Raw genomic sequence first — 24,871 nt, 5'->3', positions numbered from 1 at the left:
GTGTTGGCTTTGGATTAGAATAATAAAATCTCAATTTACTATCATACTGTAAAAATAATAAAAGAAAACGATGCATTTGGCAGTTCGTTGTTTAAGAGTAAAGACAAACTTGCCCAAACCCTATTAAAGCATCAGAAAGGTATTCTGCTAGTTGGTGTTTTCCCCAGAGAAGTCTTAAACAACAAAGGGGTTCAAAGTGGTCTGGAGTCATGCTGCAGCAGATTATGGATCACCCCAAAACTAACTTGTATAAATCTACCATTTTCATTAAGCTCATATATCTATATCTATATCTATATCATCTATATCATCTATATCTGTATATCTAAGCATCATTCTAACAGCTGAAACAGGGCATTCAAGGAGTGCTGATGTTTTAAAGACAGATGAGAGGTCCCTAAATGCTGACACAATGACCAAAAGAATACAAAATATTATGAATCCTCCCTTTAGTCTTTGGGAAGAATTGCCTGAAGAGTCATATTATTTTTTAAATAAAACTAATAAAAATATATCAGTAAAAACACACAAGTATTGTCTGAAATGTATTATTATTTTTGTTTCAAATGCAATTAATGCCTATATACACCTAAAATCCTAATACAGTAAAAGAGAATAAATTTATCTGTGTATAACAACAAACACTTGTGAGTCGGTATTTCCTCTTCAATATTTACAAGTATCTTTACAAGTATTCTGTTTTCTTTAGCATCAAGGGACTAAGATAAAATTAATTCCACCAAGAACACTCTTTTCAAAATATCTTTTTTTTCAAGCTGCCAGTTGCTTTTAAAAATGCTGTTTACCAAAATGGCCAAATACTTCCATTACTGTTAATAGGAATAAGAGAAACTGGCTTATAGAAGATAGACACTTCCTTAGTGATTAGGAGCTTCCCTGACACAGTGAGATTAAAATAAAAATGAGTAAAACTTAATTCTGAGACCTAAAAAGCAGCCTGTGTTGATGGTAACTGAAGATAAGGCTCTAAAGTTGGCTATTCATTTCAAACCCCAAGCATTATGGTTTGTGTCCATTCTTGGTATTCCCTTTATTATAAAGCCAAATATATATCTTCCTTTAAAATAATTAAAATCTATTTTGTCTAAAGTAAAATGTTTATAACAAGCTATTTTTTTTCTACAAATAATGAATTTGGCAGTACAATTAACAGGTATCATGCTCTCACTTTACTATTATCTTGGGTCTAGGTTTCTAAAATAAAGTGTGTGCATTGTATTGGGAATATTTTATATGTAGTTTACCCTATCTTTGTTTTATAATATTTAAGTTTAAGTAGACAAAGACAGGCAATTGAAAGATGCAGTGTTTTGTAATTATCCATCTCAAGTCTCCAAATAAACAATGCAAGGTGTCTATTTGTGGACACCGTTATTGCAGTCATTTGGATTGTTCAGGCATCATTAGCTGTGTACAAAGAGATTTAATGCAGAATGTTAATAACTCATAAGTATAAACCAATTATTTAGTAGCCAATGAACATAACAATCAGATACTATTAGCAAAATATGAAATTTATCACTAGTGTGCCAGTATAGCACCCAGAGACCCTTCACCAGCCAGGTAGGTGTTGGTGAGAGGGAAGGGTGTTATGACCTGCCCCTAAAGGCAAGAGTAACCAAGGTTCTTTTTACTAGATCCCTTGGAGCAGATCAGAGTGAAATGACACTAAATGACTAGTGTTTATATACATATGTATATATATATATATGTGGCAAGTTTATTCTAGAACAATTTGGTTGCAAGGGAAAGGAGGTATGTGTAGCCATTTTAGTTATTGTCTGCAGAAATGTAAAAATATAAAAATATAAAGATATCACTTAAGAAAATATATAAAGAAAAGAAAGAAAGAGAAAGAAAGGATAAGAGTAGAAAGACAGTGGAGAGGAAAGATATCACCACCCATGGATCCAGCAACAAAACTTGATTGTTGCAATTTTGATGTCCGATGGCTGAAATGATGGTCACCATCTTGATCCATCAAGGGTGGGGGAAGGCCATGAAGCATAGAGTTCAATAGGTTAATATACATTCAGTTTTATGTGGTAATGCCCAGGTACTTCCCCTGGTGGGGGACTTTTACACTATCTGTTGCAACACAGTGGATCATGCGCAGTCCTCCAGTGCAAGGTCCCAGAAATGAGTCTGGAGGCACTTCAGTGGTCTTTGGTGATTTATGATGACTTCTAAGACATGACAGCTGCCTCTCAAGCCAGTGTGGTTGAGCTGGTTGCGCCCCATCAGAAGATGAAGAATACCTTCAGGCCTACATGTGAGTGTTCCAGTACTTTCCTGAGGAAGAGGGGAGTTTTATGCCTGAGTCAATTGTGTAATGGAGGGCATTGGCACAATAAAAACCATTATCCGAACTAGCAGGATCTGCTTCTTATTGGCCTCTACCCTTATCTGGCTCAAAACCCAGCTTATTGCTAAACAAAGGTTGGTTTGTCATGGTCATCCTCTAGTGGTGGGTAGTGTTGCCTTAAGAGACCGCAGAGAAAAAAGACTTCAGGCCAATTTCGTGTATAAAATAAGATAAAGAGAGTACGTCCTTTAATCTCAGGCCTGAGGCCCAGGGAATACACATGACGCATGCACCTCTAGACAGTGGTTCTATGATTTTGTAATAAGGTCCATCCAATCCTAGATTTGCTCCCTGACACGCCCCTTCAGGAATTGGGTTTGGGGTCTTTGGGACCCCTTCTTCCTTATCTTCAGCTTCTTCACAGCACACACAGTTCTTGGAATGCCTCCAAAGTTCTGGGCTTGAAGGTCTCTTCGCCTGTGTGATATCTTCTGGTCCAGACCTTAGGGTGTTTTTCTGCACTTCTACCTTGAAAAGAAGAATTGTAGAGGGATTGATATGGAATGGGGTAACAGAGTTGGGTATGTGTAACTACTATGTTAAGGGTAAGGGATATAATACAGCTACATTAAAATCTACATTCACTACACAACTACTTCTAAAATCTACAAAAGTTTAAAAACCCAAAATGTTCTGAGGCATCAGTAGCCACCCCTTTCTGCACCTGACCTGTTCTTATGCAGATCAGATGTTTCACCACTCCACACCCAAAATCTCTCTTCCTCCCCTTCTTTTGGGGAGTGCAAACCTGGCCTCAGCAAAGCACCTGCTACTTTTGCAAATGGTTGTTTGAGTCATTAACTATTAACATTTCAGTCTCTCAAAAATGGTCAGTGGTCATGGCTCTTGGGGACCTTCATCAGGGGTGTGGAGCTGTCACCTTCCTCCAGCTCCATCAACAGTGACAGCCCTGATGACTCGACACCAAGCATGGCAGATCCTGACTATCCTGAGGCCAGCCATCCTCCAACTAACCTCTCCACCTTACTTTTTAAAACATTTTATCTTTCCATGTTGATGTTTTCTTCCCTGCATCCTTGATCTAATAATGATCACAGAACAGCAGTCTTGTCATTCTGTAATTTTGACCTTTATATTGCTGTACAGGCTGTCTCATGGCTCTGTCTCTGCAGTCTGAGTCAAGGTTCCACAGCTGGAGTGTATCAAAGCTGGACTCCCCTACAAAGGCAGCTAAATCCTTTGGGGGAGAAGATAACAGCAGGGGCCACAGAGAGAGGGGTTACAGTGTTTGGCTTTAGACATCACAGCTTAAGAGGGATGTGAACAAACTGTAAAGAGACAAACAAAAGACAAGAATGATCAGAATAGATGATCTTCCAGAAAAGGTTGAAAGGGGGGTAAGGGAAGGAGGTGGAATGGAAGGGACTAACGAAAAGGGGAAAGAGGTAGCACAAGAGACTTCTAGTATGCAGACATATCCATAAAAATGGAGACAGTAGTGTGAGAAGAATTAATGAGCTAAATCAACAGATAAGGGAATTTCAATAGTTTTTGTAGAAAATTTTTCTATCACCACAAATATTTAATATTGCCCTGGGGAAAAATACTATTGGTAATCTATAAATATCTCAAAATTGTGAGACTATGGATTATTATATTAAATATTGGTTTGGACCAATTCAAGTGCATGTGTGGGAGAGAAGGGACAGGTTGAATTCCACAAAGGTAGAATGGTGCCCTGCTCCATACTCCAACCCCTTGGAGCCTCCTTGTCCAGCCCCAGAGCAGCCATCGGTAACTGTCACACTGGGAGCACTTCCCTTCACCCTGTCCCAGAGCCCAAATCCAGCCCCATCATGGCCACTGGGCCAGAAGTCCACCTGGTGGGAGTGGTCACAAGGGACCAGAGCCAATAAAACCAATGCCATGATCCGTCCACATTGTGGTGGCCCTACTGTCTGGACATGTGGAATCTGAATTGCATGGGAGTCAAGGCAGTAGCTATAATTCTCTCTTTTTAGCTCTCTTTCTTTACTTCTTCTCCTAATATGCTTTCTTGAAACTTGGGTAACTTAAAGCTGGATGGGTTGGATTTTGCTAAGTTTTATGGGTTAGCATGTGCTAAGTCAATGCTTTGTGAAATGCTTTATTTTGGTGAATGTTGCCCTTTAAACTTTTGCCAAGTTCCCTTATTTTCTAAAGTTTACCAGTAGAAGTGTATTATTCAACCTCCTGAGAAACGTGTGCAGTGTCTTCTTCTATGCACTCTCTGAAGGTTAACTGAAGGCCCTTTTAATAAATCCAGTGGGTGGATTTTTGGAGCCTTGTATATTTTTAATGAAAAATCCCTTCAATGAGCTCATACTGCAAGCCTGGGGTCTTACAAAAATGTGATAGTTGTGGTGCCTAATTAATAAGCAGTGATAACCTCTTATTTCTAGAATTTATTCAATAGGCTACAAGTTCCTAAGAAAAATCTGCCTCTTAGATGTTGATTATTGTGGTAGAAGAGCTAAATTGTCAGCCTTTAATTTGGAACTTCCATAGGTATTTCAGATACCTTGGAATCCATCCACAATACGTCTTGAACATAATTTTACGATAGCTAGTATAGAAAGTACAAAATAGCTTTGATATGTTTCTGATGGTCTATACTTCTGTATTTGGTTGGAGTTTCCTTAACAATCCAGGCTTCTTGCCCAGGTATATCACATTTCTGTAGTCTGGCCAAGAGATTGATGAAAATATGAATAACCAAGGCCAAGCTCATCATATGCCAGAATGTTCTAGCCAGATGGAAATGCTAGAAATACTCTTCTCTTTTTTTTTTTTTTCTACTACACAAGCTCACTACCAGTAAAGAAAGTAGAAGTACACATTAATTTGATCAGAAATTTCATTACTCTTTGAGAACTGGAAACTACAATTGGTCTGCAAATTCTTCAAATTGTTTACTGGTGGTAGTGGTGGGCGAAAAAATTGGGCATGAGCCAGAATCCTGGACTGCATAAAAAGAAGTGTGACTAGCAGGTTGGGGGAGGGGATTCTATGCCTCTCATCTGCTCTCATGAGACCCCACCTGGAATACCACATCCGGTTCTGGGGTCTCTATTGCTTTCTCCTTCTGTTGTTTGGTCCTCCAGGAGGACCAGGTATATTATGCTTCTTCAGTAAGACTCATTTTCAATGTTCAATTCTACCGTACATCCACAATGAAGTTCTGAAAATGAAATGGATGACTGTCGTCCTCTTTCAAAACTGAATCAACTACATGTGCCATTGATACAATTTCAGTTAATACGAGCATGAGATCAGGTTAGGTGTGTCAATCCCTTAAAGCACAATTTCAAGACTATCTCATAAGCTTATTTTCTGGTGATCATACTGTAAAATTTCAAACACTATTGTTTAAATTACGATTTTTTTTCATAATTTTATATTTTACTATATTACAGCAGCATTACAAATACATTCAAGAAAAAATAGCCCTTTCAGAGTTAAATTATAATTGAGGAGCAATGTTGAGTGTTACTTTTATGCCATACTTAACACTTAGAAAATTATCCAGCTTCTAAGCCAAAATATAAAATTGATGTCCAATTTCTTTACCTGTAGACATAATTTAAAGTTGTAAGAAAAATAATAGCTGATATATTAAAGCTTAAATTAAAAATGCTCCTGAAGCACTTGAGTAATAAAAAATTAAATCAATCCTATTTTCAACTTACATTTTCTTGACAGCTGAGTTTATGTCTTCCTCACAATAACATTTGCCTTGAGGAACACTATTGGAAGAAAAAGGAATGAGAAGCCTTACTTGCTTATGAAGAGATATAGGCACTTTCAGTTTCATGAACGGTGTTTTTTCCTGAGTGGTTGTTCTAGGAAAAAGCAGGACATTGCTGTTTAAAGTAGTATCTCATTGCTTTATTTTCTTATAGCAAGAAATCAAACAATTTTAGAAAAATAAAATATAAGTCTTTCAAGTTAATCAGTTTGAATGCATAGCATTGGCAAAGATATACCAAAACAGTATAATTAAAAAGTTATTTTAAGTAATATTTGTTTGATATTCACATACATTTACATGTATATATGTATCTTTCCAATTATGCTTTACGTATTTGAGTGTCCAGCTATGTACAGCATGAGACAATTTGTAATGTCATCATATTTGTTTTGGGATAAAATTTGACCTCATTATTAATCTGAATAATCAAGCAATATTTACACATTCAAGTATACATAACTTATGTGTCTTTACTGCTGTCACGTCCAAGATAATTACCTCAGGGTAGTATAACATGACGGCACACTGATGCAGACAACATTCATTCTGAAATATCATAAGGATCCAGTTCTCTGGGGTTTTGCCTTTAAAAATGGACTATCTCTCTGTTATATATAGCCTTATATCTAGTGCTGGAAAGATTTGCATCAAAATGCATGGTAGCTGAAGCGTTCATCTATGATGTTAGAAACTTGTCCTCATTGCACCTTTTATTCGGATTTGGCACAAGCATTTGAATTAGTGCTTACTTGTAATGTTGTAACTGCTGAGCACTTTAGTAACTATTTCTTTGGGTTTGCATTATAACAGTTCCAGTTTGTATGTTTATTCTGATAGGTATGAAGCAGTAGGACAGTCTGAAAGACTGAAAGATGTTATGAGGACATAGTACCTAGGGAAGTTTGATTATGGTTTGATATTAAAGAGTTTCTGAAACCTCTCTAAATGACTATAAGGGCTCTGGTCAGTAATCTACTACGTAAAAGAACATTATCCATTCTGTTACCTCTTATATCAGTATGAGTTATGGTGAAAGCAGTTAACATTTGAAACAAATTCAGAAAACAGTCTAGGATTATTACAAAATGTTACTAGCAAACTGTTGTTTAAATTGTCATTGCTTTTATTCTTGTTCACAGTCCGAGGTGCAAGACATCTTCATATTTACATAAGCATAAAAATTTCTATAATCCCAAAAAACTCTATCCATGTCTGCCTCAATCTGGCAGAGAATCCAGATATGGAACATATTACATGCTACACTTTATATCAAGATATGCACTAAAAACTTTGAAACAGTTACTTACCAGCTGCTAATATTTCCTGTAAGAGTGTGAGTTACATAAATTGTGTGATGTTCATGATGTTATTAATAGCTATTAAAAATACCAGTAGATATTTTATCTAAGTCAATAGTGTTCAGCTTTCCTGAGATTCCAAATCATAACCTTGAAAGCCACTAAATACATTTCTCATGTTTTGTACAGTTATAGTGTGGAGAAACTCTCAAAATACTTTTGCTTTTAAAGAAGTATGGAAGTTTGTATCCAACCCTTGTTTCCTTTAAGAAGTGGACCATGCAGACACCTCAATTCAGAAACTCCTGTGGATGCTGACATTTCTAGTCTCTCATATTTGCCTCCTGACCCCAGTCAAGTACAGTCGATGGATGAACTACAGTAGCAGGTCTGGTTGCAGGAGTTTTTCCAGTATGGGATTACACCAAGCTCTTTATGAGCTACAGGTACCTTAAGAGCCACATATTGGGCAGCTTCACCCTACAACACAATACAACAGGTTGAGCAGATTGCTTCCTCAGGTGGGGGCAGAATAAGCACATACCTGTATGTATTAGCTAAGGTGTCAGAGGTGACACAGAGTGAAAGAATAGCAAACATATATGGTTTAAATGACCTGTGAATCCAACTTCGAAGTATTATTCGATATTTTAGAGTTTGTCTAAATTAGTTTTAAAAGTTCTAGCACAAACAGTTCCTTGAATTTTAAACCTTAATTTCCCAATTCTGAATGCAGTGTTGTTCATCTTCTAGCTTTTTCTTTGTACTATCATAAAATTCTCCTTTGCTTCTCATGGGAACAGACACTTGGGAAATATAAAGGCAAATCAGATAAATATTACATCTAGGTTTTTGAAATAAGAAACAGTTTAAACATTCTGAGCTGCATAAGTAGAAATACAGTGAATCACTGCTAAAAAAAACTTTTCCTTTTTTAAAAAAAATTGTGTCTTTAAAACAGTTAATCAGATTTTATAGGCTACATTTATTTCTGCTTCATTAATGCTGTAGAGTTTAAAAAAGGACCAGTTTCGTCCCATCTGACATTACACAACTAACTGTGTAATTTGGACACTTGTCATTGTCTTACTCAGTGGCTGATGGAACATGACAGGTTCTCCCAGAAAATAATTCAGGTTTAGTTGAGCTCCTAACTTAGTCATTTTATTTGGAGATCTTAAGTCAGCTCAAACAGATCAGTACCAAAACACCATGTTTGTAACTTGAAGATCTGTGTCCATTGTGTTTGCTTTTATGTAAACTATTATGAAAGAGAATTGTGCTTGAATGGTAGTCAAATTGGTTTTCATAGTGTAATCATGGCTTTCTAGCATCTACTTTCTTCTTCATGTATTCATAGTCACAGAGAACAGTCATGATTTAACCCCAATCAACACATTAAGCCCAACGCAGCCTCTTGGTTACAAGCCCCCAGTGGTATGGTGAAGAGAATTGTAAGAGTAAAAGTAAGAAAACTCATGGGTTGAGATAAAGACAAGTTAAAAGGTAAAGCAAAAGTAAAGGAAACCAAGGAATTCATTTACTACTTCTCATTAGCAGGCAGACATTCAGCCATCTCCTGGAGAGAAGGACTTCATCACACGTAACGGTGACTTCGGAAGAGAAATGCTGTAACTCCAAATGTCCCTCCTTCCTCCTTCTTTTCTGCGGTTTTTATCATTGAGCATGATACCATATGGTACAGAATATCCCTTTGGTCAGTTGGGGGCAACTTTCCCAGGTGTGTCCCCTCCCAGTTTCTTGTGCACCTCCACCCTTCTTGCTGCCACAGGGTGGTGTGAGAAGCAGAAAATACCTTGATGTTACTTAAGCATGGCTCAGCAAAAAATAAAACATCAGTGTGTTATTAACACCGTTTTCATCACAAATCCAAAAAATAACCCCACACAAACTACTATGAAAAAATTGAACTCTATCCCACCCAAACCTAGCACAAGCAGCCATTGAATTGTTATGCTTGCCATGGAGTGGTGAGGTTTTCTATTCCAACACAGTCTTTCAATGGGCTGAGGAAAGAGTAATTCCTCACGATCAGAAATTACTTATATGAATGCTAGAGGTGTACTACTTGTTCTGCTTCAAATGGAGAAAGTGAATCTTAAGAATAGCTCACTTTTCTGTGTCAGGCTGTTATTTCTTGTCAAAACGGTTCCTCACACATTACCAGTGGCTCATGATGAGAAAAAAACTTTGTATACAGAAGTATTTGCCTAGTGTGATTAAGGTTCATTAAACTAATGGTTTCCCATGGTACTTGGTTTAGATTAGGCAGAAGGAATACTCTCAGAAATATCTATCCAGGATGATTTTAGTAATTTTTATCCTAATTTTCTCTTTTTTACTTAAGAGAAAAAAATTAACAATATATCTATATGATTGTTCATAAAACTGTTATTATATTCATTGTCTTCAAGCCCTACATTTTCCTGTCCCATTAGAAAAAGTCATGGTCGTTATGTTTCTCTCCTCCCTTAAACCACTAAGTTGCTAAAAGCAAAATAAGATAAATAGGAAATTCATCTGACAAAGGGATGGTGAATTTCTGTCTAACAAATGCTTTTCAAATCAGAAATAAAAGCAGCCTTGGAAGATAAATCTACGGAATTTGAAACAGCCATACAGAAATTGCCAAAATAATCCCCTGCATTGCCTTAAGCAAGATATAAATTAAGAAGCAATACACTATGAGTGTAATGGAGCATATACCTTTCATGCTTCCATTCATCTCATACAACCAGCTTGTACACTGCACCTCACAGGAATAATTACAAAAGAGTAAAATGTCTTAAATTATAAATATTAAGATCAAAGATAAACAGAAAACATTTTATTTTTATTTATCTTAATATCTTAGGATTTTTTGTAGTAAAAAAATTAATAGTTGCTCTCTTGTTTTCTAATTATCAACTTCCACAGGATGAAAGTCAAAAGAATGAAAAAGGCTTTGGGCAAAATCAGCAGGGGAGTTATGCATTCTGTCTGTTGAAAATAGATGTTAGCTTGCTGGTTGACATGGTAGCAGTATTCTATTCTTCCATACGGGACATAAATATTTGAAAAGACCTCAGAACTTCCAGTATTTGAAATCCCAAAGACAGGATGGGTTACAGAGTTGTTGCTTCTTTCTTTCTGTGGAAGTGAAAATGAATTAAAGATATACCCATACCCAAGATATGTTAAAATGGGCATCAAGGAATTTTTCAAATTCTACTTCAGAAGATCATTTCAACTACTACAGTCTGATCTCTTTAGTAATTGCATGAAACAACAAGCACCAAGAAGTGTCAATAACACTGCTACTGCTTCTGCAAATCTATTCCCCTCCGTAAATTCATTCTCTACTATTTATACCTAATACTTGTCACTTCCATTTAACAAATAGAATCATAGAAGAATAAATGAAAACTAATACTTAAATGACATTAGAGACATCAGCTGCAAGCAGATATTTAAATAAGGAGATGAAAGTTGATGGTTAACTGAATAACACGTTCTGCCTTTTCAACTTAATCATGGACTGAGCTGCTTAACATAAAGGGTACAGTATCATAGGGATAAATTCCCAGGATAAAATACACAAGAGGTAGTTCAGTGTGGATTTTCTTTAGAAGAAAATCAGTGTGGATTTTCTTTAGAAGTCTGTGATATTTACTGAAAGCAAATGCCTGCCAGTTTAGAAAATGGCTCAACTAGGCAAAGCCCTGAGAAACCTGGTATAATTCTATAACTGACTCCATTTAGAACTCCCTCCAAAACTCGATTATCTATGTCCCTATCCTGTAACCTTAATTACAGGTAAGATCACCTTTTGCAGATTTATTTCATAGAACCATAGAATCACAGAATCACAGAATCAGCTGGGTTGGAAGGGACCTCTGAGATCATCAAGTCCAACCCCTGATCCACTACCACTGTGGTTACTAGACCATGGCACTAAGTGCCAGATCCAGTCTCATCTTAAAAACCTCCACGGACAGAGAATCCATCACTTCCCTGGGCAGCTCATTCCAATGCCCAATTACCCTCTCTGTAAAGAATTTCTTCCTAATATCCAACCTAAACCTTCCATGGCAGAGCTTAAGACTGTGCCCTCTTGCCTTACTGATAGCTGCCTGGGAGAAGAGACCAACTCCCACCTGACTGCAACCTCCTTTCAGGTAGTTGTAGAGAGTGATGAGGTCTCCCCTGAGCCTCCTCTTCTCCAGGCTGAACAATCCCAGCTCCCTCAGCCCCTCCTCATAGGACTTGTGCTCAAGTCCCTTCTCCAGCCTCATTGGTCTTCTCTGGAGCTGCTCCAGGACCTCAATATCCTTCCTGAACTGAGGCGCCCAGAACTGGACACAGCACTCCAGGTGTGGCCTCACCAGTGCTGAGTACAGGGGAAGAATCACTGCCCTGGACCTGTTGGCCACACTGCTCCTGACACAGGCCAGGATGCCACTGGTCTTCTTGGACACATTGCTGGCTCATGTTCAGCTTCCTATCAATCCAAACTCCCAGCTCCCTTTCTACCTGGCTGCTCTCCAGCCACTCTGTGCCCAGCCTGTAGGGCTGCAGGGGGTTGTTGTGACCAAAGTGTAGGACCTGGCACTTGGCCTTGTTGAACCTCATCCCGTTGGAATCAGCCCAACTTTCCAGCCTGTCCAGGTCCCTCTGAAGAGCCCTCCTGCCTTCCAGCTGATCGACACTCCCCCACAACTTAGTGTCATCTGCAAATTTGCTGATGATGGACTCAATCCTGTCATGTAAATCATTTATAAAGATATTAAACAGAACTGGGCCCAACACTGATCCCTGGGGGACACCACTAGTGACTGGTTGCCAACTGGATGCAGCCCCGTTCACCAGCACTCTCTGGGCCTGGCCCTTCAGCCAGTTCCTGACCCAGCACAGGGTGCCCCTGTCCAAACCATGGGTTGCAGCTTTTTCAGGATTATGCTGTGGGAGACGGTGTCAAAGGCTTTGCTAAAGCCTTGATGTGGTCCAGATAGACCACATCCACAGCCTTCCCCTCATCCACCAGGCGGGTCATCTGATCATAAAAGGAGATCAGGTTGGTCTGACAGGACCTGCCCTTCCTAAACCTATGCTGGCTGGGTCTGATCCCTTGTCCATCCTGTAGGTGCTGTGCGATTGCACTTAGGATGATCTGATCCATAACCTTGCCAGGCACTGAGGTCAGGCTGATGGGCCTGTAGTTTCCCAGGTCCTCCTTGCAGCCCTTTTTGTGGATGGGCGTGACATTCGCCAACTTCCAGTCATCTGGGACCTCCTCAGTGAGCCAGGACTGTTGGTAGATGATGGAGAGCAGCTTGGTGAGCTCTTCCTCCAGCTCCCTCATCACCCTTGGGTGGATCCCATCTGGTCCCATAGACTTGTGGGGATCCAAGTGGCTCAACAGGTCACTAACTGTTTCCTTCTGGATTACAGGGGGGCTCTTCAGATTCTTATCTCTTTCTACAAGCTCCAGAAGCCAGCTGTCCTCAGGACAACCTGTCTTACTGTTGAAAACTGAGGTAAAGAAGGTGTTAAACACCTCAGCCTTTTCCTCATCTTTCACAATTATGTTCCCACACATGTCCAATAAACAATGGAGGGTTTCCTTGCCTCTCCTTTTGCTATTAATGCATCTGTAGAAGGACTTTTTGTTATCCTTCACAGGAGTGGCAAGATTAAGTTCAAGTTGTGCCTTCACCTCTCTAATTTTCTTTCTAGATGACCTAACTACATTCCTACTTCTTGAGTAGCCAGCCCTTTTTTGCATAATTGGTAGACTCTCCTTTTTACCCCAATTTCCTGCAAAATCTCCCTGTTCAGCCAGACCGGTCATCTTCCCCACTGGCTTGCCTTTTGTCAGACTGGGACAGCCTGCTCCTGTGCCTTCAAGACTTCCTTCTTGAAACATGTCCATCCCTCCTGGACCCTTTTGTTTTCAAGGGTTGTTTCTCAGAGTACATCATGAACTAGTCTTCTAAATAGGCCAAAATCTGCCCTCCAGAAGTCCAGAGTAGAGGTTTTATTGATGGTCCTCCTTGCATTCCTGAGTATTGAAAATTCCATCATTTCATGGTCACTGTTACTGAAAACTCTTATTATTTCATGGTCACTGTTTGTTTGGTTGTTGCTGAAATGGCCAGTGATTGTATGGTTGGATCCAGTATCGAACTAGATATAAATAAAAAAAAAAATTCTAGCAGAAGAGCAGGTTTCTGAGAGAGATTGTGCCACCTCCGTCCTTGAGGGTTTTAAAAACCCATCTCAACAAAACTTTGAGCAACCCGATCTGGACCTGTAGTGGACCTTGTTTTGAGCAGGAGGCTGGTTTAGTGACATCCTGAGGTCCCTTTCAACCTGAATTATTCTATGATTTTGTAGTGTTTAAGAGGTCTACTGATCAATTTTTGGGTTTCATATTGAGCTGCAAAAAATGGCTTTTTTCTCAATGCCAGTTTTTGCAGCACACGGATATCATGTAAAAGCTGTTCATTTACATGATCATTCCAGTAGGTCCACTGCAGTGTTGTAATAATTAATGCAGGATTGAGAACCTTCAGTCTGAGAAATTTTATTTCCTTTGCTTCGTGACCTAATGAAAGACAAAAAGAAGTGGGTTCCTGTAAGCTTAGTAGTAAGTAGTCAACGAATCCTAAAGCAGGCACACTTATCCTCTTTCTCTTCAGTGGATTTTGTTTTTGTTTCCTTCTTTGTCCACATAATTAAACAACTGTCCCGGTAAGGAGATAAAATAAAAATACATTGTTATAAGACAAGCATAAGAGTAATACATGGGGCAAGTAAATTATTAAATGGTGTTTTGACTTCATTAGAATTTAGAATATGGAGAATACAACTGTAGTTATAATGTTAGAAGATCCCTGTGCCCAGATAATTCTACGGAACTTCATTACTTTAAAATTTGAACATTTGCTTTCAACTATTCAACTAGTAATTTATTTCCCAATTATTTTGACTTTGAAAAAAAATACCCTGATTAGTTTAAAAGAAATCTTGTATATTTTTTAACTATATATTTCTTTATGACAGTGGATGTGATCATATAATATCTAGTTCATAGGGGCAGATACACATGTCCATATACAAATTAAATTTGGTAAAAATAAAATTTTGAATTTTGTACTCTCACTATATCTGAAAGTAGTGTCATGAAAAATTTTAGGCACTCAGGTTAATGTACATCTCCAAATGATTAGCAGTACAGATATCCAAAAAATAAAAAAATCTATTGGTTGAAAAAAATACCTAGCCAATTTTTCTCTCAAAAAAAAAAAAAAAAAGGCAGAGAAAGTTCAACTCTAAGTTAATCACTCAGAAGGTTAAGACTTTCACCTGAGATGTAGAAGACATAAAGGACTCATGTAAATTGTAGATATAATTCAGCCTGTTAGTCATAAAGTGAAAATCGATATATGCTTCAATTTTTGATGATTATGTCCCCCTATAATTTAACATTCTGTTTTTGTAAATGCACATATCTAGGTCTTGCTAAAGTTTCAGAACTCATGAAACACATAACATCTAAGTACAATGAGAATGAAAAAGTCGGTCATTTCTCCAGTTAGTTTCCATGGTTGTTCAACATCCTGTGAGGTACATACAGCTCACAAAATGCCATTCCCTTTCTGAAGCACAGCTGGAAAAAAAAAAAAATTGACATGCACTTACCTAGAATATGTTTTCACTTGCACATACTGACAGACATAATAAGCAGTAAGGAGAAGGTTCAACATCACACCCAAGCCTCTCAACTTGATACCTTGGTTGTAGTCTATACAGAGGTTAAGAATATTTTTTCCTCTTCTGTTTGAAGCTGTTTCACTGTGTAGAAAATAATTAAAATTTATAGTATCAGAAAGAGAGCAAGCATAACGGTAACTCAGTAGCCTTCTGGTTCAAAATCTCACTTGAGAAAAGAAACATGGATTCTGTTCTCTGTTGCAGAGACTATACATCTTACATGAGACAGACATTGGATAATGTATAAATAGCTCATGGAGCACCACAGACCTTTCTCTTCCCAAGTAAATACCTTAACCAGTCAACATGAGACCCATACTAACTGCTGGATTTTTCAGTGCCTTACATTGTAGCATTTCACTCTCACTATATCTGAACCTACAGTCTCATGTTTAAAAAGAAGTCTTGGCATTTTTGCTTGATATCATGCAGTGAAAAGAAGAAAAAAAATATCTAATGAGTAGGGTAACTAGGATATGAGCCGTGCTACATAGCCATCAATTACCTATAATATAAAATTTTAGAAGAGATCTCCTGTCCCCTTTTGGCACAGCAGAACACAGAGTGTTCCCTTTTAGATATTTCTACTCTGCTTACTTGAAGAAGGTTCAGTCACTTCCAGGTGAAAGTTCTAGGATGATTAATTTCCTAAAAACATGTTAAAGATTAATAATATTCACAATTTAGATTAGAAAATCTGCAAGAAATATTTTGCAATTTATTATTTATTATTTTTATGATATTATGCTGGGTTTTAATTATTTATCTTATTCTAGATGTCATTGACTACATCTGTTACTGTGTGAGACAGCATATTCATTCTCTTCTTGAGACTTTTGACATTATATTTCTGTGACTGAGCAATAAAAACCTAAAAAAGAAGTCTCAGAGGAGGTAAGCAAGTCTGATATGTCCATGAAGGGTGTGGCTGACCACAGATCTTGCAAAAAAGCTGACTTTATCTCATCACAGAGAGGACCAGAGCGTTGCATTTATTTCAGATGAACAGCTATCAACAGTTGAGTGGATCCACTGGTGTGTAAATGTTTCTCCCAAGTTCACTAAAAGTTTGAATGTTTCCCTGAGTTAGCCAGACCAGCATGGGGGTAGTGAATACGTGACTCAGCTAAACATAGGATATAAAACAAGACAACTGTCAAAAGAATTTAAAAGACAGCAATAATTTTGACCTGACTTCAACACACATTTTCCTTCCCAGCAGCTGGGGACTCCTGACAGTGAGTATATGATAAAGAAAGATAGTGGGGATCATGTTGGTATTTTGATCCAACTGTGTATTGATATTGCCTTATTTTGCTAAATTTAATTTACATTTGTACCTGTTTATGCAGTATATTTTTTATCACTCCAATAAATCAGAGATCCCATGCAATATCAACTATCATCAAATAACTGAATTTGATGTGAAATATTAGACTTTCCACATGTGAAACATATAAAAGAGCCTAGTCAGAGCGTAACAGACTCTGAAAATTTCCTAAAAGAACTTTCAAAGTCTAGTCTTCTTCCTATGAAAGATTTCTTTGTTCCATCAATAAGCGTAATTTTTAATAAATTCACAACTATGTGAAGGTATTTCTCATTCATATAATTATGTTTCTGGATATCCTAAAAGTTTATTTGCTTATTTAATTTAGCCTCTGTGTGCATCACAAGGTTGTTTACTACAGACTCTTTAATTATTTTTGTGAGTTTTTAAATTATTTTTGTAGGGTTTTTTGTCCTATTTGGTTTCTTGATAGAATATTGTGAGACAATGCATTATTATATTCCTGCGTCAGAAGCAACTTAAGTGTGTGTGGGGGGGAAGGGCTCATGGACCCCCCATGGCAGGCCCTGCAGTCTCACCAGGGGACCCCAGAGCCCTGTCAGTCAAAGGCAACCTGGGATATATTGCACCCTCTGGAACCTCTAACCCAGCCTCTGATGGGCTACAGCACCCCTCACTCAGGCCTGGAGCCCCAGCATGGCCAGTGGGCTGGAAGTCCCATCTGGGAGGAGTGGCCACAGGTGGCCAGAGCACACAAAATCAGCAACAAGGGGGCTCCATTTTGCTCTTGGGGCTTACCTCCATCATGTGAAAGATGGACTTCTGTAGGACTCTCCAGCAGTAGCTATTATCTTCTCTTAATCTCTTTATTCTCTATTTCATTACTCTTTTTCATTCTCTTAATCTCTTTTCTTAATATTTTGAGTGACTTAAAACTGGTGGGTTGGATTTTGCTAGGTTGTATTGGTAAGCATGTGCCAAGTCATAGCTTTGTGGAATGCTTTGTTTTGATTGTATGTTATCCCTTAAAACTTTTGCTAAGATCTCCTAATTTCTCCCTTATTATCAGTAAAAGTATCTCCTGAGAAAATGTGTGCATGATATTCTCTTTACACTACCTCCAGGTATTAAAGAACCAAAGGCTCTTCAAAACATTCAGTGGGTAAATTTTTGGAGTCTTGTATATTTTTTAAAAGTAATACTTCCAGTTGAACTTGTCGCTCTGGGGCTAAGGTCAGACAATAGAGACATCACACATTTTCTCCAGGTGTCTATAAACATATGTGGGGCAGAAGTGTTTCAAGCAGAACTTTTGTATTATTAGTACCATTTTTAATTCCAGTTTCTTATTCTGCACTCTGTATCCATGGAACGGGATAGAAACTACTACTACCTTGTCTAGCTTTGTGAAGGTGGAACAAAACTCTGCATATTTTCAGACCAATAGTTTGATTTCCTCACTGTGTTTTTCTTTATTAAAAGTAGAGAGGGAGAAGGTGCAAGATCAAATGCCGGTGTCAGATTTTCTCCTTCGTCTTGCACACTCTGGAACATTAGCTAATGAAACTGAACATCCTTACAACAGCAGAAGCTGATAGGTCAAGTATCGGAAGGATTGTGTCTGTAATTCAACCACTGAGAGATGATTTGGGTCCCAATATACACAAGCTCTTCTCTCTCCTTATGATACTTTCTCATTCTTCTGATTCAAAAATGTATTTCCCATTCCTCCTAATACTTAGTAGTTTCTTGATTTTTTCCATTTCCATTCTACAAGACCTCTAAATTGGTAAAATTAACATGTCGTTGCTTCTGAAATCTGTGTTATCGTGGATGTGGAAGTGAACAGTCATTAATAGCACACTAATATTCATTTCAGGATAAGGTGTTAGTCTCTTATCCTTGCTCAGAGTGACTTATGTGCAAGTAGTCTTATTGAACCAGAGCCAACTGTTCAGTGTGAAGAAAGTAGAAAAAAATCAGGATGGCATCTCACTATCACCATCGCAGCTGTTCTCACTTCATGTCCTACTTGGTAGCTGGGCTACTGAGAAAAGCAAATAGTTGTCTTATTTCTGCACTAAGTAAATGTCATAGCAACCCATTAGCACTGACAAGGTTCTTGTTTGTGAATATCAACTACTTTACCCTTTCTCTCACACCAACTCTTTTTCCATTATTTAAGCCATAGAAATCAATGTCTGTTGTTTAAAACTGCATGCAATCACAGCATTTGATTTTTCAAAAATAATAAAAGGATACAAATAACAAATTTTATTCTGATTACACAGTTCTGTTGGCTACTGTGTTTTGAAGAAGATATGCATTGCTTAGAACATGATGCTCAGTAGTTTTCTTAAGCAGATTCTGAATAGAAAATTGTTACGTCTACCCAGGACTAGTCAAATTAAATTTGATTTAAATGAAAACAGTTTGAGTGTTTCTGAGGACAGAGGGAACTACTTGTTAAATAACATCATAATTTGACTCTTTGAAATAGACACCAAATGTGTTTCAAAATCAGCAGTAAAAGCATTACTTCTGTTAACTCAGTTGAGTTTGATCAGGTTACTAGAGTAAAACTATTTAAGATTTTTTTGTTTCATTATCCATATATTGTTGCTATGAAAACTGATACAATCTTTATTTATCTAACTCCCAAAAGTATCTGGAAAGTCCTTGGTACTTTTTTAGGATCCCAAATATTTCTGTATATTAATGCTAAAACTTATTAGAAGTTGCCTTTTGTTATCTTCCTTCTCTACATTTGAAGTTACACAAGTTGAAGCTTCTCTATAAATGCTGATGTATAAATGCATCAGCAAGTCCAGGGTAGGAGGCACTAATTGTCAATGCTGTCATGCCAGACACCCATCCAAATATCCTGACACTCTCTTGCTTCATGGGCTAGTAAAGCCTTCATTGATTGCTGTAGCATAGTTGCAAAGAGTATGAAGATTTTTTCCCTGATTTTTTTCTTCAATTTTTGTAGACAGCAAGAGTTCAGGAAACAACGCACAGGCGATCAATACGATCAAACAATGTTCAATTCATTATTTAAATGAGTTAGCTTTTATATAGTCAGCTCCTTCTGTGTACATAAAGAGATTGGATAGCTCAGTCTGTGCACACGCTGCATGCCTTTAGTTCATTGGTCCCGATGCTCTGTCCACGCGTCCTGACATCATTCGAGCTGCCCAAAGTCCCTCCTGTTGATCCACCTTTAGGGGTTTTCCAGGGACTTTCCAGTTTTCTCTTTATCTTGTTTCCCACAACTTACAACTATAAACATACAGTCTTCACACAGCTTGCAAGTATAAACACACAGAATTTCACACAGCTTGCAACTATAAACTATTCTTTTAATAACCTCCAAAGTTATATCAAGTGAGGCCTACTGCTCCTCAGAGCTGGTAATATGGATTATTCACAAAGTGTCCATTGTCCTGCAAATACTCCACAAATTTTCTACAAAATTCGTTCTAAAATGAGGAAAGCAGAATCAAATGACCATCTGCCTTTGGTTGCAGAAAACCTGAGTACATTTATTTTCATCTATTTGTTTCTCCAACTAATTAATAAATAATTATATAGAAAGATGATAGCTTAACTTCCTAGTCACACAGGACACAGGTATATGCTGTTCTGCAGTTTCTGACAGATTGAATTATTGGATACAGTTAAGCTGATGGAAAAAAGCAAAGGCATGGGTTAGAAGTTCAAGATTCTTGCTGACTGCAATACCTTCTTATGGCATCATGCTAAAAGTTGATTTCAGGAACATACATTAAATTCCTTTTTGTCCAATCAAGCAAAACATGGTTAATAAATCATATAATAGGAGGTAGTACAAAATAGCTTCTTTGACTTTAGGAGGGCTGTGCTGAAATAAGCTGTACACAGTGCTACACCTTGCTGATAAATACAACATTCCAAATTATTTCTATCAATATGTAAGCTTCTCCATAAACAGAAATAAAATGCATGTTGTGGGGGAATTTCTTTTACTTTCACCTAACACAATTTAGAAATATTAATATTTGTCCTTGGTGAAAACTAGGTCCTTATTCCTATCATATAAAAATAATTACCTGCTCTTAACAGGTAGAGCAATCTGTTTTACAGTTGTCTACATATGCTTAAGTTTGTGAATTAGAAAATACACTCTTAGGGTCTCCTTTGAGGTCAAACAGCTTTAATCTTTATTTTTCTAATTCTGTCATTTTCTAACTAAGTCTCTTTTGTCATTGGTACATGCATTAAGGAAATACGTAATACAAATATGCAAAGACTGCTTATGAAAAATGGGGCTCAAATCCTCGTCTTGATGCAAAATAATGAAGAAAAATGTGTATTATCTGATCAATGATTAACAATGCACTACTTTACAAGATGACAAAGAAATTGTTTTCAGAACTCTGGAGTCATTTCAGATAAGACTGCTTTTGGAAAAAATTATATGCTTTACTTCCTCAGGCATACAAGTTAGACGGAAAGGCTGTGAGAAGATTTAGTATTCAGACTGTTTTGCTTCGTTTAATCTTTAGCATGAAAAAAAAAGTGCAGAATTTTAAATTTTGTTATTGCTGTTACACTAAATGCACTGTCCTACCAGTTAACACAATAATGACCTATATGTCAAATGATAAAAGTCTACAGGAGTCTGTAGACTTATTTTTTACATCCAAAATCTTGTTATGGTCAAAAAAGGAAAACCCCACATACACTGAGCTATAAAATTATTGTTATTCTGCTTAGAGTTTTAACAAACTAGTAGCCTAACTTATCTGGTTACCATATGAAAGCTTTATTAATAATGTGATTAAAGTTGGTTGGAGGACCAGAGGGTGATCTCTGAATAAAAGGATGAATTAGTTGAGTGGATCATCTGGCTATGTATCAGCTTCCCTGACTTAATCGGAGAGTGTGACGGTTTCCTGAGTAAGCCAGACCAGCACTGGGGAAGTGGCTCAGCCCAACACACAGTATAAAACTTGAACAACCAAGAGAATGAACTTTGAAGAGGACAACAGGTTTGACCTGGCTTTGGCCCACGTATTCCTTCCCAATGACTGGGTCACCCAGAATCATGACAATAAATATATAGAGGTCAGTAATGAGAATCAAGTCTGTATTGTGATCCAGCTATGTTTTGAAATTGCTGTATTTTGCCTGGTTTGTTATTTCAGTGAATTACTGTGTTGCTAAATCAGAATCCAAGTAAATATAATTAATATTAAAACATTAAAACCTTGTGTAGAATATCTTCTGACAGTTGGAAATGTGAATACAAAGTTGAACCTGGTTTCTGAAGGTAAGAGTCTATGACAAATAATGTTTGTTTTGGTTTTTTTTCTGTTTGAATATCCTCAGTATTATGCGGAAGGTGGCAAAGACTTTCTGTAGAAAATTATTCTCTGACATCAGAGATAGCAATTGTAGGACATGTAAGTTTTAAAAACTCAGTGTTATCTTCTAAGACTTTGAATACCAAAAGTGCAATCAGGAGCTAGGGTTTGGTTTTGATTCTTAAATTAACTTTCATGAAGACCTAATGTAGTGGTGACCATTGCAATAGCTCAAGGCATATCACCTGCTTTAAATTACATGGATGGTGAACCATAGCATAACACGTTTGCAATGTTATGGATCCAGCCATACTTGGGTCCTGGTATAACTCAAGAATTTGTGCTACAGGGGTCATGTTCTGATAAATATCTTAAACCACCTCAGCAAGACCAGAGATGAAAGAAACTTCGTCAAGAGTCACAGATGGCAGCAACTGTCATAACTAAAAAAGTATGAACCCATGGCTAATGTTTTTAATAAAAATGTTGCCCAAGCTCTGCAGCATAGAAGTTAAGAAAATGTAAAAATAGGAAAAATTGAAAGAATCATTTAAAAAAAAATTACATTTGGGCAACAGTAGGAGGAATTAACCTAGTGGAAGATGGGAAGGACATCTTCTACAGCACATGTTGTGGCATGTACCAATACTCACCACATAGGTAATCCACTTTTTATTGGCTTTTCTCCAATTTTGCTGCAACAGTAATGTTCATCAGTCCTAAACACACTCATAGTTTTATCCCATGGCAATGTTTCTTATATCCTTACAACACTCCACGGAAAGCATGCCTGCATTTGCCTTGATGTACACATCCTACAGAGAGACCATCTTGTCTTGGTGGCTTGTCCAGTGTTCTCTCCTCCTTTGACATCTGTTTGCTGTGACTGACAGTTTGGCCCTGTGGGCATTGATAAATTTCAGCTTGACCATACCATGGCTGTCAAACTGGCATAATACACTATCACACTCTGTGTATCAACATGGCAGCATTACTTACATCTTGTCACATCAGCATGCAGCTCATGTACGTTCCTATCTTATACTCAGAGCTTCGTTTTATATTTGTTTTTCACTTTTTTTAGTCACTACAAAGTAGCTTCATTGCTGAACAAATGTTGAAATTCTCAAGACATGATAACAAATCTTATGTAAAGAGGAGAGAAAGAAAAAAAATTGATGCTGAAAGAAGTACCTAAAAATAACATAAGACCCGTACAACAACATACTGTGCAAAACAATAAAAATAAGAAAATGAAAATCATATGCAATGAAATCCAGTATGCATATTCAAAATACATCACTAGAATTCAGCTTTCATTTATCATGGACACAGATTCATATTCAAAGAAAAGATTTTTTCTGAAGAATTATTTATCTAAAGGAACTTTTATAGAAGACTAAGACCTAGTTTCTCAGTAAAACTTAATACCAAAGGAAAATGAACAAAGAAGAAAATATGTTTACAGATGGTTTTAGTATATTTTTTCATTAATATGCCCTTACTGGGACTGTGCTAGTATGTGCTTCCAGGGTTAGAGATTAACACACCAAAATCCAGAGAGAATGGGGTTTTCCAAAGAACATTTCTCAATGAGCAAGTTTCCACATTATTTGTTGCATGGTTGTAAAACTGTTCTGGAAACCTCATGGTGTCATGCCTTCTTGTGTGGAAGTGCTCATTTCAGGCTATAGCTTCCTTTACAATGAGCTGGTACCCAACAGACAGTTCCTAGCAACTTTGTGTGAGCTGTAGTACTAATGGCAGAGATGCTAACATAAAAAATAATTAAAAAAAAATCCATGATGATTAATGCCTCTGCTTTGGAGTTATTAGGTCAAAGTGCAGCTGTTAGGACCTATTAAGGAGTCATGGACATACAGAAGAGTAAGCCTGTAAGGATATTGATTGCTGTTCTGCCAGATTCTAAAAGCTTATTAGTGTTAGCTAAGCAATGTCTAATGTTTCTAATATTTTCATGAGTGTATTTTTCTTTTTTTCATTGGCCTTTACTCAAAGGACTAGATTTTTCAAACAATGGTCCCAACAATTATTTTCAGTGCAGTTCCAAATAGCTGGCAGTTATTTGCTGCTGTAGCTTAGAATGTAGAAATATAAATCCTTAGCAACACCCACAATCAGCTAATTAACATGCAAATGACCTTAAGTCCACCCTCAAAAACGGATGTCAGATTAAGAATAACATGGAAAATTCACTTTGAATGTTCAGGCTTAGAAAAACACATCTTAGACTTCTATCCTCTGTTGCTTTGCTTTAGGTTAATGTAAATTAAAAAAAATAGCTTATTCTTTAGCACATTTAATATATACAATATGGAAGCACATTGTTCAGACAACTAGTCAGATATATAGCACCAGATAAAAATTATTCTCCCTGACTATGGGATGAAAACTCTATAGATTTATGTTAGAGAAAGAAGAGCTCAGCATGACACAAGAAAAGAGATCTGACCTTTTTTCTGAGAAGAATATGTATAGGCTGGTCATCTGGTTTGCAAGCAAAGTTTATCACAGACAGAAATAAATTGGAAGCTGGCTTTAATGTAAACATTTTTATATAATAGAGAGCTAATCCTTTTCATATCTGTGTATTCATAATTTTATACGATAATTGCTATAGAAACATATAACTTCCTAACTCCATGAGGTTCTTGTTAAATATACTGTTGTGCATATTTTGACAAAACTTTATGCTTTCTTCTAAAATGTCTTTTTCTTCAGTTCTCCCTCCAACAGAACAGTGATACAGCTGAACAACATGCAGTAAAAAAACATTTGACTCCTTTTTATTTCAGGCAACTTGCTAGAATATTATCAAAGCAAAAGGAAACTTTCTACAAGAGAACAGACATACATATATGTACAAGACTTCAAAAACAACTTCATTACTCTTATCTTCCTTTAGCACTAAATCTTTGTTTATGCCATGAGATCACCAAACATATTTCAAAATACAGAAGTAGGAAGAAGGTCAAACCATTTGTGGTGGTTTTGGCTGGA

The sequence above is a fragment of the Manacus candei genome, unplaced genomic scaffold, assembly GCF_025592945.1.
Source record: "Manacus candei isolate 608988 ecotype Guabito, Panama unplaced genomic scaffold, ASM2559294v1 h1tg000011l, whole genome shotgun sequence".
Classification (NCBI taxonomy): domain Eukaryota; kingdom Metazoa; phylum Chordata; class Aves; order Passeriformes; family Pipridae; genus Manacus; species Manacus candei.
Note: the sequence above shows the minus strand (reverse complement) of the source record.